This window comes from Syngnathus leptorhynchus, chromosome 13 (assembly GCF_054491065.1).
Source record: "Syngnathus leptorhynchus isolate UIUO chromosome 13, UIUO_Slep, whole genome shotgun sequence".
Lineage (NCBI taxonomy): Eukaryota > Metazoa > Chordata > Actinopteri > Syngnathiformes > Syngnathidae > Syngnathus > Syngnathus leptorhynchus.
The window spans coordinates 1,256,227-1,272,423 of NC_141207.1; the positions used below are offsets into that span (position 1 = coordinate 1,256,227).

The window sequence follows — 16,197 nt, forward strand, 5'->3', positions numbered from 1 at the left end:
GATGTCTGAAATAAGGAGTCCCAAATATCCTGGCGGAATGAGAAAATGGGCGGAGCCATGGGAGTTGAAGGTTGTCACATTGTGAGCTGCCAGGTGTGCAAATTGCTGCAGACCTGCACGACTGTGTGTGTGTGTTAAATGAGTCACGCAGATCTGCGTGGGCGTGTTTGCCTTATCTCTGTGCTGATGGAAACGAGAAGCTGATTGGTCTCTAACAGCTGCTATTAGCTTTGGTAATCCTTGCACAATATGAAACTCACGCACAAGTGGAACGCGCCAGACGGGGATAAAAATATAAGCTTTTATTTTGAAGGCAGAGGGAACTAAATAAGCCCAAGGTGATAAAGATTTTCGTTTTTTTCTTTACATCTATACAAATGGTTACATTTTTAAAGGATCACTTTGAGCAAACTGAGGAAGTCCTTGGTGAGCTACTTTTTAGAACAGGCCCACTTGCTCCTCATCGGGTCCTTGGGGGAGGAGGGGGGTACCCGCTGGCACCGTGTGGATAACCTTTGACCTTTGGTGTAACTGATTCTAGGGAGAAACATATGTACATACGTGTACTCAAGAATCTGATCTTATATGAGCCTTGTGCTTAGTTATTGCCGTATGTTGAGAAATACAAATAAAGTCAGACTGAATTCTTCATTTTTCTTTTATCCATCTGTTACTTTCAGTCCAGTGCTTTTGGGTCACTCTGAATTTGTCCCGTTCAATAATTCACGGAGCTGGCGTTTAGGAAAGTTGATGGCGGCCAATTGTTGGTGTCAAATTCAGACTTTGTTCCTCCTCGATAATTAAAAGGCCTGAGGGCAACCAGTGGAGCTCAGGCGGGCTGGTCGGAGTGGGCAATATCAAAACCTCTGACAAACACTTTTGACATCTCAAAGCGGACGGAGTACTTAAATGAGACGTAACACGCTGGCTGAACTGTGACAAAAGTCCAAGCAGCTGAAAAAGAAGCTCTCCCATTTGAACCTTTGTAGCTCAAGTTGGAAGGGCAAGATGATGCGAGTGACCGTTAGACACCACCCAGACACCAGAGAGTCGGAAAACTCCCTCGGGGATAAAACCGAAGCGAGCGAGCGAGAGCAAATTGCTGCGCGGAACAAAGAACTTCATTGCTGTCGGTGCTTTTCTATTTTTTAAAAGACTTCTTTTGTCTCCTGGAAAACTGTAAAATCCAGGCGGCCCTGAGCAGCAGCTGGCAGGTAGGACCGCGGGGAAGGCGGGAGGGAGCCGGCGAGAAAGTCGACAAGTCACATACGGAGGAGGAGCAAGAAACCCAATTGGGCAGATGTCGGCATGCTGAGATGAACCCAAAGACGGATTGCTGTCTCTCAACTTCATCCTATGAGTTCACTGTACATTGAGAGAAATCATTTTCCTCACCGTGGTTTGAGCTAACAAGTTGACTTTAAGTATTAAGGAGTACACAAAATGGTCGCCCCTGAAAATGGACATAAACTGTTGGATTTATTTCTCCTTTAAGTCTCACACGTACACAAATAGTAAACAAACAATGTTTCCAAGCGGGTCAACAATAACCTTAACAGCTGAAAGTATCCTTGTGAGCACGTGTGTGCGTGTTGCTACCAGTGCCGGTCGTCTATTCAATTCCAGCAAGCCGCCTAAAACACTCAATCACCCGTTTATCCAAGCTTGTCTTCATGCTGAAACACACACACGCTCGCCTCGGCAGATGGTGGTGCCACCCCGCCAAAGCGCTGTGACGACACACACCGACTCAAATAAAGAGGAGGGGAGCGTCTGTTTCAGCTGCCTCTCCTTGTCGCAGAGGTTGGCATCAGTCATGGTTGCTTTCCATCCATCACACTGCTTGCTTTGGAGTGGAGGGGGGGGGGGGGGGGGGGGTGTCCTTTGAAGCCCACCTCTTCAAATGAAATAAGTGAAAATATCATGGGAGAAAAAACAAGTCATGAGGGAAAGTTAGTCTCCAGGACGGATCCTCTTGATCCAAAGCAACGCGAAGGGACATGTTTACAAAGTCGACATCATACTCTCAAGGAGGAGAGAGAATTGACTTTGAGAATAGGCCGAAAATGTTTTTCGGAGGCCTCTCCCAGCTGCTGTGCCAATGCTGTGCCTCGCCACCACAACACCATCAATCACTTTCTCAACAACAAAGACTGACAAGTCATCTTAACAGACGCCCATCGTGGTGTGAATGGAAATCAGTGTACAAGCCAGAATCTGGGGACAATATTGAGCCATGTTTTCACATTCCCGTTGATTACGTGTTACACCTTCACCTCCGCTTTAAGTCGAGATTTAGGATGCCGATCAACAATGCAGCAAGTCACGTCAAAATGTTGAGTCGAGAATTTGTGAGGAAATCTCAAACAGCACAAGGACATTCATGTGACCAACTTGACGGACAAAGGCCGTAGCATCTTCTGAAAATATTCCTCAACTTTTTACAGTCTCCGAGCCCAAAAGAGATGAGTTGGTTAGTTGGGTGCTTGTGTCTTATCAGGCAAGATAGCTTAGCTTAGTTGAGCATCACGTTCCCAAGTTGAGATGCATATTGAGACACCATATGCGTAAAAATAAACCAAACACACGCAGTCTCCTCTATTAGCGCGGCAAATCCGACTTTGCTCCTTTCGTTTTACGTGTTTCTGAATTCCGGATGCGCTTTTAGCACCGCTCCTTTTAGCCTACACGCTAATCCCCTCAGAGAATATATTCATTAGAACATGAATCGGTGGCGTCTAATTAGCTGTCTCACGCGGCCTTCCGCTCGCAGGTACTTAGACGCGGCACCCCCGGCTGAACTCACCCGGGGAAAAATACCAGCAGGAGCGAATAAGCGTCATGCTGCTAGAAATTTAACTTCTTTTATTTCATTAGCGCTAACATTTTGACCAAAAGTGTCATGTCTAAAATGATTCCTACTCAAAATGGGCATGTTTGTCTGATAGTAATTCTTTGGAAAAAAGCAAAAAAAAAATAAAACTAGCACACGATCACTACTACAAATAAAAATGCAGACGTTCACATTGTGTGTATGTGTTCATCGATATTTACAAATGTCAAAGTATTTTGCTTCTGGACACAGCTCAGCACGTCTTCTTTGTCTTTGTTAATGAATTGATATCGTTGATATTTGCTGCGGGCTCAAAAGGGAATCCTAACTGAAGGTGTGCGTGAGTGTCAGCAAAGAGGAAACTTCCTGCTAACAGGCCGGAGCAGGCTCCGAGTGCTAGCGGGGTGGTGGTGGTGGTGGTGGGGGGGGTTTAAGTGAGCCGTGGAGGTGCAGCTTCCTCGTGTTCACACGGGACCACACAACATGACAACACACACTCATTGCGTTTGCTTAGCTTTGTGTATCCATGCAAACTCGTTCTTGCTCAAGAACTTTCAAAAAAGTGCTACAGGATGGGATCACTTTTATATTTGGAGTTTGCCACTTGTGCTGCGTGACGCCAACAGCATTTATTTGCCAGTGTGTGTGTTCTGGGTGGGTCTGTTTAGCTGTCACCTACTCAGAAGTCATGATGCAGGGTCTTAGAGGTAGTTTCTCACGGCTGAATGCACACACACACGCGCGCACACACACACACAAGGCCTCACAGCGTTGACAGGTGGAAATAAACGGAGCAGAACGTGACAAATCCACAACTGAGAACGACCGGAAAAAAAAATTGAAAAAAAATTGAATTTAAAGGCACTTTGAGCAAGAGTGCATAAATTCGGATCAACGATTGTTTGTCGTCATTGTCATCTTGACTTGAAAAAACAAATTTCCGTCTATACTGCTATCTTCCCTTATTAATTTCTGAAGTCATATTTAAACATTTTTTTACTTAGAATATTTAATCATAACAATTATAAATTGGTTTCGCTCAAGTACTTCCATATAATGTGTAATGCAAACGCAAATGAGCTTAGCCGTCACTCGTTGTAAATGTGCTGTTGTATCGTTATATTTATATTTCAATATATTAATAGTATATATTATAAAATGAAAAACGTAACTGACCTTTGAACATGTTTGCACACTGTCGTCCCCTGGAGGACTTTCAGAGTATGCCACTCTCATTTCTTTGTTTTTGTTTTTTTGCAGCATGTTGTCCGCCATGCACACACACACACACACACACACACACATACACACTTGCTGGCATCCCATGAGCCGTCTTCACCTGCAATCGTCCGAGCTCGCGCTGCATCCATCGAAGACGCATGTAGCACATGACTTAATGTCGACTCATTGCACGTCTCTTGGATTTACGACAAAACCAATCTCAGTTTCTATGTTTTGCGCTGTTGGCAAACGGAGTCAGGCTTAGTGCATTTTACCTGCCAGGGCTCACAACGCGGTAGCAACTTAATATACGACACGCTTTAAATAAAGATTAACTATTTGTCACATGTAGACTTGCAACATGTCTCACTTGAATATAAAATGCAATTCAGCTTTTAATGTCAGCTGGGCATGGCTTGAATGGGGATTACTTTTTTTTTTTTAATCCTCAAAGTCAAGTTACGTCGTTGAGATTTGAAGTCGCGGGGGCCGAGCCAAGGCGCCAGATAACCAACCGTATGATGCAATGTCATTAGACGGGTCTTACTAATGCACGCTAAGTTAGACGACCTACATGGTCAAGGCTTTTGGAGTGAAAATGCATTTTTGCATTTCCATCTATCGGGTATCGCTATCGATGCACTGTGTAACCCCCAGGTATCGTCATCAAAGAGTACACGATCCTCATATCAACTGTCGGCCTCGCGCCTGCTAATGTGTTTTGGTTTCCCCATTACACGCCTAACGTGTCGCTGGAAACACACGACAAAGGACATCCTCACTTAGAAACACACAACATACACACACCTTGGACTCGAGTTTGGGCTCATTCACTTGGGTGGGCCTGTCCGTCTGGCTGCAGCGGGAGGATTAAACCCGAGATTACACTGAGATGACACACACGAATACAAGAGGAATTAGTATGTGCGTGCGCGCGCATGTTGGAAATTGGCCATATGAACATTTGTGTGCATTTGTGCGCATTTACTGAGTGAGTGACGCCTAAAGTGGAAGGACTATCCCAGGCTGCTTCTTGCTCGCTTCCAAGTCAGTCAGCCATTCATGTCAAAGCTCCTATTAATCCTTTCAGTTAACAGCGCATTCCATTCAAATCTATCTTTACAACTTCATGCTTACTGCGCATTCCATTCAAAGTGAAAATTTACTGCTGTGAATCCAGACAGGAAATCATAATTGTTTTCCAGCAGGTTGCCTCGCAGACACTTTGCCTTGCCCTTCCCTGAGAACATTTCCATTTTAATCTCTGTTCAATGACGCCAACCCTGAGCCGGCCTGTCCTTCGCCTTCAACTCTGTTGTTGTCGTTCTGATAGACAGCTACAGGTCAGTATCCAACAACAATCCCAGGAACATCACACGTTGAAAAACAAAAGGCCAGCAAGTTTCTTTGAGAACGGAATACGGTATAACTATCAATTTTTCTACAGGGGGTTCTGGAGTTGAAAGGTGCTACCACCGAGTCATTTCACCTTAAAACATGAAAAACGCAAATACAAACACGCCCGTTACCATTGAAGGTTTAGGAATTTTACCCACTGATAGACTTTCCAATATTATTTGACATGGCAGAAAAGTGGACATGGTGTCATCCATCCATTTTCTAGACCAATACATTAGATAGCTACCGAGTAAACGAGACAGCAAGCTAGCTAGCTAATTAGCTAGCTAGGTAGCAAGTGCAGTCATAGCAGTTTTAAGTTCAAGTTGAAATTTATTTTGTGTATAAATAGCAGATGAATTAATTGAAAACGTTTGAGAAGGTTTCTTTTTTTGTTTTTTTCCAACGGTAAATATAGTCTAACACTTAACAAATATTCCAGGAACAATTTTTCAGCATCATCATCGATGCCATGTGAAACCATGTGAAGTGGCCACTAAAGACACACGTAAACCTGCACGGGTACTTGTGTAATTGCCGCGGCACTTTCAAGCACTTTTGTGGGAACGCATTGTCCGGGCGAGGAGCGATAGAAGTGGTTTGGAGGAGGAGTGGATATTTCCCAGAAGGTATTTGGCCAGAGTGAGGGCGGCTCTGCCCTGAGACTAAACATGAGGCAGCGCAGGTACATTGAAAGACAGCTTAGCTGAGCTCAGACGACGCGCAAACCGGACCGACTGGACTGGGTCCACACATGGCAGAAACTCTCGCAACATTCCAGCGCATCTATTCATCAAATTTGAAAAAAACATGACGACCACATACAAACAGTTTTGGGAGTGTGTGTGTGTGTATATACCCGCAAAAAAGTCCGTTCTTAAAGATTTGGTGCTGATGAACAAAGTTAAGCACAACCGTGCTGAACTTGGGAGACCACTCCTACGTGTAGCTCTCTTTGAGAATCACGACTAAAAGAGCTTTTTTTGGTGGTGCAAAACAAGCTTCAAAACTAAATTCGGTACAATTAATTTATTTCTGAAACTCAAGGGTCAAGAAGTTTTTATTCTATTTAGACTTGTCACTAGCCAACAATTTAATAACACTATCATTCAATCAAAGTTTTTATAACAGATCTTGAGATGAGACCTTGACCCATTCAAGTGCTTGCACAATATCAGGTTACGAATAGTTTTCTTTAGGCAAGTGCGTAGCTATGATTGCTTAATATTAGAGAAATTCTTTGGATTACTTTCAAACTTGCAATATTTCCGCACCTTTCCGTTCTTCGAGGGTGGTCTGGACTGATCTCTTAACCCTGACATAACAGTCAAAACACCACATTACGTGCGTGTGTGTGTGTGTGTGTGTGTGTGTGTGTGTGTGTGTGTGTGTGTGTGTGTGTGTGTGTGTGTGTGTGTGTGTGTGTGTGTGTGTGTGCATGCGCGCATGCGTGTGAGGCTATGATTCATCACGCTGTGATAGTAGAACAATGTTTTAACACACCTCCATTCAAGGCTCCTACCAAAATTAGAAGTGGAGCGTTTCTACAAAAAAAAAAAAAATCATAGCTGGAAGTATTATTAAGCAGAGTTAAAAATACATATCAGTATATTTAACACAAGGGCGAGCGTTAATTCAATAGTAACTCTAATAATCTATTATATCATAAACCACAAATGTTTTTTAAATGATTTAAATTACAACCTGAATTAGATTGCATGAACATGTGCGGTAGTTGTTATGCGATTCAACTGATGTGGAAATACAATTTGGGAGAATCCAGACGTTTTCCCAAACTTTTTGATGGCTACCACGCCCCTGTTAAATGGCAAATAATTACTTGGGGACTTATTTTGGACATTTTACATTTTTACAGAACTAAAACAAAAAGAAAAAAAAGGAAAAGGACACCCAAAAAGTCAGATCTAATTCTGTAACACCGACACGAGTTCACATCATAATTCTTGCACTTTTATTTGGAAATCATCTCACAAAGCCAGAGGCCATGAAACTTACTCAGCACCTCTGCGACTTTGCAAACTCAACTTTCAATAGGAAAAACACATCAAAGGGTGCTATTATAACCACAATATGGAATCGGAAATGGGATTTAGGTTTAAAATCTGGCTTGGCTGGCACCCAGAGCACCTGGCTGGCCTCGAACAAACACAAACAGGATACAAATTAGTAAGAGGGCTCACAAGACAGTAGCGAGGAGGCGCGATTGCTTCTTTTAAGTTCAACGTCTCCGGTTACAGCGCTTAAAGAAAGAAAGAAAGAAAGAAAGAAAAGAGAAAGGCGGAGAGAGTTACAAGAGAAACTGAAGGATGTGAATGCAGACAAAACAAAAGACAAAAATAAAAGCCGTTCATGGAAGACAAAAGAAATACGAAAGGATTTTTTTGTTTTTTTTTTTGCTAGTTGTTGACACGGCGTCCACTGCAGGTATCAGGCCTGGAAAAACACATCAGAGATTTGTTTGCTTGGGGTGAGTACAACACCCTCGCCCTACATCGCTCACACACTCACGTGCACACACACACACACAAGCGTGGAAAAACAAAGTTTGAGAGGCAGGCTTGGTCTTGCAGCAGGCTACCAGTTTGCAGAGCAGTCAGAGAGAGTGAGCATTAGCAGGTTGGCCTAAGGTGTGGCCCACATTAGCCGGTCAGATGTGGAGGGCAGGTGGGGGGCGAAAAAAAAAAGACAACCAGAATAGGAGACACTTTTTCACATTTCTTGCCATGCGTTTTCCATTTGGGGTCATCGCAATACGTGATGTCAGCATGAGTCAGTTCAAGGCAAAATGGCTGCCTCTTGAATTAGAAGCCGCTTTGGACAATGATGTCACTTGCCAGTACCATCACCTTGAGCTAGTCATAAACCTTTACAGCAATCCAAAAACAATATATCATTTTCTATTCTTAAAATGGATGAATATTTTTTTCTGGCAAGATTTTAATCTGAGAACTGAGGAAACTTTGTTTTTACCAAAAAATAAGATACAATCTAATTTTCACGAGGATAAGCAGTATAGGCCACGTGGACACGATCTACTAAATTGAAATTAATTTCATTGAACCAGAATTGCTGTGCTTGCGTCTTTCCAGTAAAACAAAATATTAGACAGTGGGGGAAAAAAAAAAATCTGTTTGCCTCATCCTGTGTGATGGAGAGCAGCCAGATGGCCAATAAAGGCTGGCACAAGAGGGTGCAAACGCGTGTGTGTGCAAACGTGTGTGTGTGTGTGCAAGCGTGTGTACTTGCGCACGACAGAAAAGTGTGTTAATGTCAAAGGCTTTCTCGAACAATTCTTTCCTTGAATTCGGTCACCCAGCGTTCATCTCCTTCTCTCGCTCTCTCTCTCTCTTGCTCTCTACCCCCCCCCCCCACACACACACACACACATTCCTCTCTGGGGCTAATCAAGTGAAGTGAGAGTGTCTCCATCTGAACAAGGCGTTCTCTTCAGGGTGGGCTCAGGGTCCCGATAGTGGCATGTTAGGACGTGGCCTTTAATAGGGGGCATCGGTTTCTTTGCTAATCTGGGTCGAGACCCTTGTTTGGCTGAAAAACAACAAGAGCAGATATATAGTCTGACCACAGACGGTTGCATCTGAACTTGTTACATTGGCAAAACTATGACAACCAAATTTACTCTATTGCTTATTCACGCAAAACCACATTTGACCTAAATATTGAACGTTACCTGATTGAACTTTACGTCGCTAGGGTCAAATTGACGAGCTCTGCAACCAATGGCCAGCCAGGAAGTTCAAGTCAATGTTTCTTCTCAATACAAAAGGTGCTGCTGATGTCCCATGTTTATCATCCGCTCCTGCGCACGCACGCACGCACGCACGCACACGCAGGCGCAGGAACACACAAACGCAGGCACACGGGGACACAGCAAACACATCCCGAGCAGCTGTTTAAACTTTTCTTCCACCGACACGCTCAAGTGCTGAAAGGCAGCATCGTTGCAAACACAGCGGGGGCAGAAAAAAAAAATGGCATTTCACGAAGGAGCCTCATATGGCAGTTAGTATCCTAAAAGACTGCAATGTGGGAATTTCAAAGCAGAAGCACAGATATTGGAAAATACAATTGATTTTCACCTTTGGGTATTACAGCTACCCAAAGATGGCCGATTTGGGGCTCCGATTGACTCAAATTGCGGTTCCTAAAAAAATGTAATCTGTCTATCTGTCGCCACACTTTTTTCACCGAGGGATTAAACATGTTTATCAATTATCGCTCAATCGAGCCTCTATCTCTCAGCACGTTACACAGCTAATTGAATCGTTAAACAATTGCAACTCCTCAGGGAGCAGGCCTCCCTGCCTTGGTGTGGGCGCGTGCGCGCGCACGCGTGCTAGCTAGCTGTTTGAGAACATGATGATGCCCTCGGCTAACTGCAATTCACTTGAGAGATTTAGACATTGAGGCTGCTTAATGTGTGCTTGAGCGTGGATGATTGACAAAATACAATGTCAGTATTTTCGCTAACAGTAATTGAACCATTTTAAAAGGCATCAACGTCTATCCGGAAAAATTAAAGGAGACATAATGATGGAAAAATTGAGTTCTTAATGCTTTGTGAAAACATAATAGGGCTTTGGACGATAAACAACCAAGTAAATCTTTTATATTTATTTTTTTGAAATCATGTCAAATCAGCAACAAATGTTATTATTGGGGCTTTGGAGATGGCGAAAATAAACAACCAAGTAAATCTTTTCTATTTCTTTTTCTGAAATCATGTCAAATGAGCAACAATTGTTACATTTGGCTAATTTACGCTAACTAACGAGTGTTTCAGTCTCTAATGAGACCACATAAAAGTTGTTGGGTAAAAAATTTCACTGTGAATTGCATTGAATATCAAGTTCGCCCAAAACTGGAGCCGATAATGCCGAGTTGTGACTTTCAAACTCAACTGATGTCTTGCGTCCCATGACGACACCATGAAAAATCCAAAACCGTCGCCCGAACACGAGCCAGTCAAAAGGAAACAACAGACGGACACCAAAATGACTGTCTGGCAGGAAAATGGAGCCGACATCCTCGGCTGCACCATCTTACGGCCGATTCGTCACTGTGACAACCATCACCCCACCTCATTCTGGGATGTCCTGTAGTTATGTTCTTCAATTATGTCTTGCGCTTTAATGTCATGGCTGCACATCCATATTAAGTCAACCGCTGCAATTTTGGCTGCCTCACTGAAATGCGACCGTCTCACCCTGGAATCAAAGGACAGATAGTGCTTCCTCCGGCACAGAGAGAGAGAGAGAGAGAGAGAGAGGGGGAGAGAGAGAGAGAGAGAGAGAGAGAGAGAGAGAGAGAGAGAGAGAGAGAGAGAGAGAGAGAGAGAGAGAGAGAACGAACGGGGGAGATTTGCATTCATGTTTAAATTCTTCCAGGCTACATCTGCAATTTGATTTACAACATTTACAACATTTCAGCATGCCAAGCAACTTTCAAGGAAAATGTGAGGTGTGACAATTTATTCTCAACGCACTTTAGGTTTTATGCGAGTGCGTCCATGCTGCCACTCTGAAAACATGTTTGATATTGAAATGCCGCAGCAAGCGGTAAAGACGATTTTAGAGGACGTAAGCTATGTAGATTGTTGTTTCGTTATCATCAGCGTTCTAATAAAGTCACGCTTTTAATCAGGGGGTCACCAACCTTTCTTACACCGAGGGCTACTTCTCGGGTACTGATTAAGGCAAAGGGCTGCCAGTTTGACACACACTTCTGAAATAGCCAATTTGCTCAATTTAGCTTGAACTATGTGTTCTATTAATAATTAAACGTATCTAGTTATGTGAAACGGATCATGTTACTGATTTCTCACAATAAATATCAATAATGATAACAAGATAGGAAATATATCAATATGCAACACTTTATTTCTATATTTTCAAATGCAAGTATTTTCAAAATGAACATTTTCAAATGATCACTTCTACAACACTCCAAGGAAAACACAATGCACCTCCACAGAATTTTGAACAAACACCCTGTACAGGCCTAAGAAAACAAAAATACACGCATAACAGTTGAATGTTACATTTTACAAGCACACCTGAACCATCGGCACCTCGCCAGATCGCGGTCAAACTCGTCGGCTAAGTTCGCAGACATTGCTGTCCTCACGGGCGACTTGGTGACCCCTGCTTTCAATGTTCGCACGGTTCACATGTTTATGGAAACAAATTCAGACAAGAGGATTTTGATAAAAGGGATTAGAAAATATCTTTGATTCAATGGGACGTGACCTAAATTTACGCAATCGATAAAATACTCATGTTGTTTTGGCATGTTTAATTCTTAAATGTCATTCACTTTTTGAAGATATTTGTGGCCCCACAAAAAAACGGAGCGTGTGTGTATGTGTGTGTGTGTGTGTGTGTCTGTGTGTGTGCGTGCGTGTGTGTGTGTGACGGAAGTTCTACCACATTCATTGATACAACCAATCATTCATTTTCTGGGTAGCGATCTAACTAAAAACAATAACTAGCTAACTAGCTAGCGAGTTAGCTAGAAAACATTTGCGGGATAGGTCGTGCATTTGACTATTATTGGTTTTAGTGCTCTGATCAAATCTTTACGTATGAAAATGATGATTTACTCTCACAGATAGCGTTGTAAATAAATCGGAAAACTAAAAATAAGCCTGCCATCTGAATGCAAATCCGTATCAATCAGGTTGAAAGCACCTGCGGCATTGCACCTCCTGCAGAGCTGGAAAATGAAACCACAGCCATGGCACCGAGCCTTTTTACCACACGAAGAAATATACTTCCTTCTTTCCAATCAGCACCATAACAGAATCTCTTGTTACTATCGGTTGATGCTCGCAAAAAAAGAACCCACAAAAAAAAAAAAAAAATTGACAGCTGCCAAGTGAGTAACAAAGAAATCCCACCAAAATGTTTGCTGCTCGAATGAGGGAAAATAAATGACTGTAAAACGATAATAAAGACGAGAGGCAAATAGTTTGAAGACAGCTCGGCATCGGCGCTATCTGTTCCTGGCACGCACGCACGTACTTGATACTCCCCCTCAATTATTAGCATTGCTTCAAATCTGTCACGCAATTAGCAACTGCAAACGCACTGGCCTTTAAAGATACGTGATGGGTGACTCGTTGCTTTTCCCACAACAGATAGCGACGTTGTCTGGATAGATGCCGAGGAACAATAGCAAAATCATTTTCTTAATTATCTCCTCTGGAACTAATGTTGCAGATATGTATGTGAATTAATTACCGCGACTCGATATAACAGAAGAAGCAAGAGGAGGAGCGGCATTATCCGCACCAATCTTTTTTCCCTCTTTCTTTCCCTCGGCATTCATTAAGGAAAAGCAACTGTCAGTCACTTGACGAGACAAAACCTCGATTTGCCAAAATCAAATTAGCGTTGAAAACAGAGCGAGAGGAAGGACGGGGGGGGGGAATCGACAAAAGACAGCCGAGACCTTATTGTGGATGTTGATGAGGGACACGTTGCGGCGGAGAATGCGTCTTTCTTCCATTTGTCATGTTTCATTTTGTCGTCTTTGCCACACGCTGCTCGGCGGCGAGGCGAGGGTCAACCTCTTTTCGGGGCTGCTTGGGATAATGACCCGGTGACATTCTCCGCCTCACCTCGCACGTTCACCTCCAGCGATCGTCGTGGACCTCACGATCAGGCTTTAAATGGAATCCATTGGATGGAAGTATTGAGCCAGCTCGTCTTCTGTCTTGGAGATAGGAGGCCCTAAAGTGCCAGAAGCTGCACATTAGCACTTGAGCTCTTGTCTTGATGGGGGAAATGTGACCCCCCCCCACATTGACCGTATGCTGAGCAACGTGAAGAGCCGCTCTATCTCGTCCGCCACCTTCAAAGAATAGAAGGCCGCCGCCAAATTTTAAGCCTTTACTAGCTCCAGATTTGGAAGGGATTTAATCCCGAGATGACTCCAGGCCGTTACAATCAGTATCAAACTCTTGATTTTGGTTTGGAACTGCCCTGCATCATTTGAACCAATGACTTATTTTGTTCTTTAGTGTGCAGCGGAATTTGAACCCTACAAGCTGTCTGACCAAATACTCGAGGCCCGTCCATGATGAAGAAGTATTCGCGAATGTGTCCGTCAAAGGAACTTCAGAGTAAATATCAGGCCAGCAGAGATAAGCACTGAGGTGTTTAAGATCTTTTATGTGTCTCAAACACACTTTCATTGCTCTCTCATCCATCACTCGGCTCTGTCAGAGTTCAGTCCAAGGTCACTCAATTAGCTGATCAAACTTACTTTGATATGTCTATTTACTCTTACACACACACACACATTACACACGCACACTCACACACGCACACACACAAACGCACGACTGTAGGGAGCTCCTAGATCACTAAAGAAACCGACAAAATAATAACTAAGCTTGATGATTTCAATGTTGGAAACAATCAATGAGCAAAGTCCAAACAAGAAAGCCGTTTTCTGTTTTCCGCTCAAATGCCTCGTACCAGTAGCGCCCGCCGAGACATTCGACCACTCCAACGGGGAGACACAATCAAGTCTTTGAGAATTTAGAAAGCGTACGACGAGCTCCGAGCAAACAAAACGGCTCCATTCTCTGATAGCGTGCCATTTTCTCACAATGTGAATGCAAAATGGTTTCCCTCCGAGTGCAAGGGATACGACAAGCGGGATTAAAGGCGAAAGAAGAATCATGGATGGGAAACGAGTCCAAGTGGGATAGCAACGATGATATGAGCCTGCTGCAGCATTTACATATGAACCAGACACAGGTGGAACACGCTTCCATGTACATAATAAATCTACAATGACACCTTAGAGAACACCCCCCATGGCACACACACCTTCATTTTGCGTCACACACTCCACCTTTTGCACACACCCGCCCGCACCTTTGCCTCCACCATCCCCTTCATTAATACTTTCCTCTCCAAAGCAAAGAAGAAAGCCCTCCAATTATAAGCGGCTCCGCAGCGGAGGGGCTCAGCGCCGCATTTATTAGGAGCTCATTTGGCTAAGCGGGGCTAAACACCGCGCACGCTGGAGGTGCAGGCGGGGGGCCGAAAAGGAAGGCGAAGATGTGCCTGCTCTTGCTCTGACATTAAAGGCAACATCCCCGTATTCTCTCCTAATCCAAACTGATTTGAGATGGCATGGGGGTGGGGTGGGGTTGGATTATTTGTTTATGGTGGTGGGGGGGGGGCTGTGACGCCTCTGCTTCTTCAGATTTACCGTCTTATACAGTTTGGCTGCGCTTAATCGCGTCGCTTCCCCCAAACACAAGCCATTTACAGTTCAAAGCAAGGCAGGCTGTATCTATTGCCAGCTATATTACGATTAGTCTTAATATCATCACCGTATTCCAGACGGGGAAGTCTCAGAGGGGAACATGAGAGGGGCGATTAGCACAATAGCATCGCGGCCCAAATATGGCGTCGCACTCTTTGAAAGCATGACCTCAGTCACCAGATGCTTCTCACTCCAATCGGAAATACGGATTTGCTTACTTTAGAAAGTTAGACGTCTTAGTCAGCACTTTTGGAGGATGATTATATTTCGTTAGTTTTGCATCATGCATCGTCTGTGCAGCACTAATACGCAATTGTAATGAATGGCCTCCGTTACCATTCTATTGACAGAAGCAAGAGCCGGAAAAATGTTTTTGATAGGAAATCAGACGAGGGAGGTTATAAAACAGAAGCAATGTGGCAAATTGGATAAAAAAAAAAGATTACCTGGGATGCTGCTGATTGAGCTGGATGGGAAATATTTTTTTTTAAAAAAACAATGATAATTGTCTGCCCACTGGGCCTCGCTCTTTTTTTTTTTTTTTTAAGTATGTATTTTATGTGTGTGTAATATTGTGCTGAACAGCATGCATCCCTGGCATGATGCCAAACTGCATCTCCCCTCTCCAAATAACCGCCCTGCTATCTGCACCTGCTCCAATTATTATCCTATTAGCAACAAATACTGTGCAATTAGCACTGGAAAACCTCACACCCAGCCTGTAAAAATCCAGCAAGACAGAAATTATCAGAGAGCGCCAACAGACGTGATCAGCCAGCAATTAATCAGTAGACACATGTTTCAATGTGCACTCTGGGAGCCCAACACCTTTGCTCTAATGGGGAGGGCGGGCGGGCTGCTGGGGAAGGTGCGAGGCAGGGAAGAGCAGCCGCTGTATACACAGATATTACCGTAATACACGCGGATATATATATATATGCAAGAAATATGATGATAAATATGTACCATATTCATCTAAATGTACATATAGACGAATATGTACCATTCCAGTGTTCACCTCTCGGCACAACGAAGGCTGTTGGTCAGTCGAGTCAGCAGACGAGCACATCTTTTAAAATATGCAGGTAAAGAGGTGCAGAGAAAGGGCAGTGCGAGTCACAGCCATTTTGCAGCCCTAATTGTGACAGCTGGGCTTCACATGTCTTTTTGCGGAGCTGTTAGTCCCGCCCCTGATGACTGTCAAAACAGCAGTTAGCCAGACAGAGTGGGATGGAGGGAAATGGGCTAAGATTTGTGTGTCTCTTGTGTTTACCCAGACGCCGCTGTGCTCTGGGAGACGGTTATAGCTGTCAGAAGCAGTCAAGTTGTGGCCTATAGGTCCTGTTCCGCAGACACACACCAAAATTGTTTTTGGGGACTGTCATCCAGCAAACATCTAATGTATCCTTTGGTATTTGGGA

At 43.7% G+C, this 16,197-nt stretch overlaps 1 long non-coding RNA gene across 1 annotated transcript in view; it reads right to left on the reverse strand.

The window, feature by feature from the left end:
* The window catches only part of LOC147046807 (uncharacterized), a 31,068-nt gene extending 15,191 nt beyond the window's left edge, over positions 1-15,877 (reverse strand). Inside the window, exon 1 of the long non-coding RNA XR_015067997.1 lies at positions 15,743-15,877. This is a non-coding gene — a long non-coding RNA (uncharacterized LOC147046807). The remainder of the gene's footprint in view (positions 1-15,742) is intronic.
* Between the last annotated feature and the right edge of the window lie 320 nt (positions 15,878-16,197).